The 4,607-nt window shown below is 40.4% G+C and overlaps 1 pseudogene; it reads left to right on the forward strand.

Annotated features, from left to right (window-relative positions):
- The first annotated feature begins 1,699 nt into the window (after window positions 1-1,699).
- Window positions 1,700-2,090, forward strand: LOC111160094 (annotated as a pseudogene).
- The last annotated feature ends 2,517 nt before the right edge of the window (window positions 2,091-4,607 follow it).

Genomic DNA, 4,607 nt, shown 5'->3' on the forward strand with positions numbered 1-4,607 from the left:
GATCATGGTCTTGGGGTCCTGAGATCGAGCCCTGTTTCTCCCTCTCTCTCTGCCCTGCCCCTCCCACTCATGCTCTCCCTCTTTCTGTCTCTTAACTAAATAAACAAAATCTTAAAAAAAAACCCATATTGCAGACAACCTAATAGTTGAAAAATCATTCAAAAAATATTTATTGAGGGGTACCTGGGTGGCTCAGTATGTTAAGCCTCTGCCTTCGGCTCAGGTCATGATCCCAGGGTCCTAGTATCGAGCCCTGCATCTGGCTCTCTGCTCAGAGGGGAGCCTGCTTCTCCCTCTCCCACTCCCCCTGCTTGTGTTCCCTCTCTCACTATGTCTCTCTCTGTTAAATAAATAAATAAAATCTTAAAAAAAATATTAAACATACACCTCCCAGGAGGCCTGGGTGGCTCAGTTGGTTAAACATCTGCCTTCAGCTCAGGTCATGATGCTGGGGTCCTGGGATCGAGTCCTACATCAACTCAGTGGGGAGTCTACTTCTCCCTTTGCCTTCTGTTCCCCTGCTTGTGCTCTACCTCTTTGAAAAATAAATAAAATCTTAAAAAAAAATACACCTCTCACAGGATCTCACAATTTCCTTCTAGGTATTTAGCCAAGAGAAATGAAAATACAAAGTTTTCTTTCACACAAATATTTGTGCACAAATGTTCACAGCAGCTTTATTCACAAAAGTCAAAACTTGGAAATAATTCCATTTCTAAACTTGTAACACAAGAGGGAAATGGGATCAGGCATGGGGATGAAAGGTCCAGCCTAGAGAATATAGTCAAAGGTATTGTAATAGTGCCATATGATGACAGATGGTAGCAACATTTGTGGGAACACAGCATAACGTATAGAATTGTCAACCACTATGTTGTACAACTACAACTAATGTAACATTGGGTGTCAACTACACTGTAAGTAAAAAAAAAAAAAAAAGAATAGGATCAAATTTTGGGAATGTTTCTCCTTTGAATAAAAACATGTTCTTAGGGTGCCTGGGTGGCTCAGTCAGTTAAGTGTCTGCCTTCAGTTCAGGTCAGGATCCCAGGGTCCTGGGAACAAGTCCCACAACGGGCTCCCTGCTCAGTGGGGAGTCGGCTTCTCCCTCTACCTTTCCTGCTCATGATCTCCCTCACTCTCTTTCTCTCTCAAATAAATAAATAAAATCTTCAAAAATAAATGTTCTTAGTTGAGAGTGTTAAATTAGTTAAACAAGGGGGCCATTAGACTGGGGTGGCTTTAATGCGTTAGTAGCCTTGTCAATAAACTAAAACCTAAGGCTGTAATGCCTCGAGGTTAAGAAATCAAAATCTAAGGACAACAAATCACAAACGGCCTTTTAGGCTTTCCCAGTAAATGCAACCCTTTTAAAACTACACCCAATCAAATAATTCCTCGCTTTGCTTCTGCCTCTTCTCTGTAAAAGTCTTTCCCCAGCTCCGGTAGGGCAGGGGGTATGCTCCTAACTACTTCCAGTTTGGCACTGCCCCATTTGATGTTTGCTCAAGTACACTCAAAATTTTTAATATGCCTCAGTTTAATTCTCTGTTAGTTCAAGCTTGTTAATTGCACTGTTCACACCTTGTTTGTCCACTCCAGCTGTTGTTTCTGAGAAAGGTGTACTTGTCTCCCGTTGTGACTGTGAATCGGTCATTTTCACCATTTATTTTCAGGCTTCTTTTGTACATTGCAAAATGATGTTACCCACCAGAGCGCCGTTTTCAATGAGGTGTCGGGAGCCCCAGAGCAGAGTACGAACTGCCCTGGCCAATCATGGCAGGACAGGCAGCTGGAAAGTTTCTTCCACTCTTCGACCCAGTTTTCATTGAAAGGAGTGCAGCTGAAAACATAACCAAAGGAAGCATTATGCTTCCAGAAAAATCTAAAGAGGTGTTACAAGCAACAGTAGTAGCTGTTTGATTGGGCTCTAGCAAGGGAAGGGTGGAGAGATTCAACCAATTAGTGTGAAAGTTAGATAAAGTTCTCCCAAAATATGGAGACTCCAAAATAGTTCTAGATGACAAGGATTATTTCTTGTTTAGAGATGATGACATTCTCAGGAAGTATGTAGACTGAAATCATTATTGAAATGGCATGAAGGGTCCTGTGAGTAGTTCAGTCTGTTAAGCATCTGCCTTCTGCTCAGGTCATGATCCCGGGGTCCTGGGATCAAGTCCCGCATTGGGTTCCCAGCTCAGCAGGGAGTCTGCTTCTCCCACTCCTTCTGCTGCTCCCCCCTGCTTGTGTTGGGACAGGTCAGAGAGGACATATGTCAAAAATAGGCTCCCATATATGCTACAACATAGATAGCCTTGAAGACATTATACTATGTGAAACGAATCAGATACAAAGGGACAAACGTGTAATTCCACTTATATGAGGTATCTAGAACAGGCAAATTCATGAGACAGAAAACAGAGAATAAAGAATAGAGAATACAGTGTAAAGGTAATGAGGGGTTGGGAGGATAGGGGAATGGAGCATTATTGTTTCATGGACACAGAGTTTCTGCTTGGGATGATGAAAGAGTTCTGGAGATGGATGGTGGTGATGGTTTTCTGACACTGTGTAGGTACTCAAGGCCACTGGATTGTATGCCTAAAAATGGTTACTATGTTAGATCTTATGTTGTATACATTTTACATTTTATGTTGTGTACAATTTGAAAAGGGGGGCTCTCATTTGCAATGACGTGGATGGAACTAGAGGATATTATGCTAAGTGAAATAAGTCAATCAGAGAAAGATAATTATCATATGATCTCTCTGATATGAGGAATTTGAGAGGCAGGGTGGGGGGTTGTGGGAGGTAGGAAGGGAAAAAATGAAACAAGATGGGACCGGGGAGAGAGACAAACCATTAAAGACTCTTAATCTCAGGAAACAAACTGAGGGTTGCTGGGAGTGGTGGGGGTGGGATAGCATGGCTGGGTGATGGACATGGGGGAGGGTATATGCTGTGGTGAGTGCTGTGAGGTATAAGACTGATGATTCACAGACCTGTATCTCTGAAGCAAATAATACATTATATGTTAATTTAAAACAATTTAAAAAAAGGGGGAGGTGCTCAGGGCACCTGGGTGGCTCAGTCAGTTAAACGTCTGAGTCTTAGTTTTGGCTCAGCTCATGATCTTAGCGCCATGGAATTAAGCCCCACACTGAGCCCTGCGTCAGGCTCCATGCTCAACATAGGGTCTGCTCCTCTCTCTCTCCCCCTCTCCCTTCCCCGCTCTCTTTCTCTCTCAAATAAATAAATAAATAAATAAAATCTTTTTAAAAAGGTGGGGGGCCTTCATTTAGCCAAGCCTGAGACAGTTTGAGATCAAAATAATAAACTGTTTTAAGTTTTAATAATTTTTAAAGCAAAATAGGACTTTATGAGTTGATAATTATATAAATAAATAAATAAATAAATAAATAAATAAGGGGCGCCTGGGTGGCTCAATGGGTTGGGCCTCTGCCTTCGGCTCAGGTCATGATCTCAGGGTCCTGGGATGGAGCCCCGCGTCGGGCTCTCTGCTCAGAAGGGAGCCTGCTTCCCCCTCTCTCTCTCTGCCTGCCCCTCTGCCTACTTGTGATCTCTATCAAATAAATAAATAAAATCTTAAATAAATAAATAAGTAAATAAGAAGGGAAAGGGCCACTGCACAGTAGAATTCGAAGCAATAAATGCAGAAATAATGATGGAATCAGGAAATCACTATTTGCTAATCATTAGCGCAACCATTAATTAAGGCAAGAATCATCAAAGGATCCTAAAACTGGTAGGTGCAAGTCTAATGAGAAACAGGATAGGTAGATATTTTAAAATATCTTTCTACAAAATACCTATTATTAGTAAGTATAGTACTTAATAGTTAACTTCATAGTGGAGAAACTTAGCAGACATCATTTAAACCGATTGATAAAAGTTAGTATCACTAGTAATGGGACAAACTGACATTACTTACGTGCCTCCTGATATCATGCACTAAGAAGAACATAGCAACACGCTGTGGAATTGCTGCCCCCCCCATGCATAAATCATGAGGTAACATCAGACAAACCCAAATGGAGGGGATTTCTACAACTGTGATTGACCTGTACATTTCAAAAATGTCAAGGTCAAAAAAGACAGAAAAGACCAAGAAACTGTTCCCAATGAAAGGAGCTCTCATAACAATTAAAATTAGTACAAATTTTGTAAGACTTTTTAAAACAATATACATTCCAAGCTTTGGTATATAATTATCAAACAGAGGGTAAAGTGATATTGGAAATGTATCTTTGGAGTTACGTGTCAATGGATTAATAGTACTTACTGCAAGAATGTGACAGATTCTGGCATTAATTTTATTCCTTTTTTAATTTTCTCACTTCTAAAAAAGAGGTCAGTGTCTTCCAAGATAATGTTCATTTAACTAAGGGGTGGGGAAGGAAAGCATTTTGTTGTAACAATGTCCTTCAATTGTTTGTACATCTTTCAAGTTAGAAGCCAAGTCACATAGTGATCTATCATCAAAAAGTAGTTTATTGAACTCTCAGCTGATAATTCAATTTTGCCTTCCATCATTTTTTTTTTAAGATTTTATTTATTTATTTGAGAGACAGAGATCACAACTAGGC

This window comes from Enhydra lutris, unplaced genomic scaffold (assembly GCF_002288905.1).
Source record: "Enhydra lutris kenyoni isolate GAN:26980312 unplaced genomic scaffold, ASM228890v2 scaffoldscaffold73, whole genome shotgun sequence".
In the NCBI taxonomy this organism is placed as follows: Eukaryota; Metazoa; Chordata; class Mammalia; order Carnivora; family Mustelidae; genus Enhydra; species Enhydra lutris.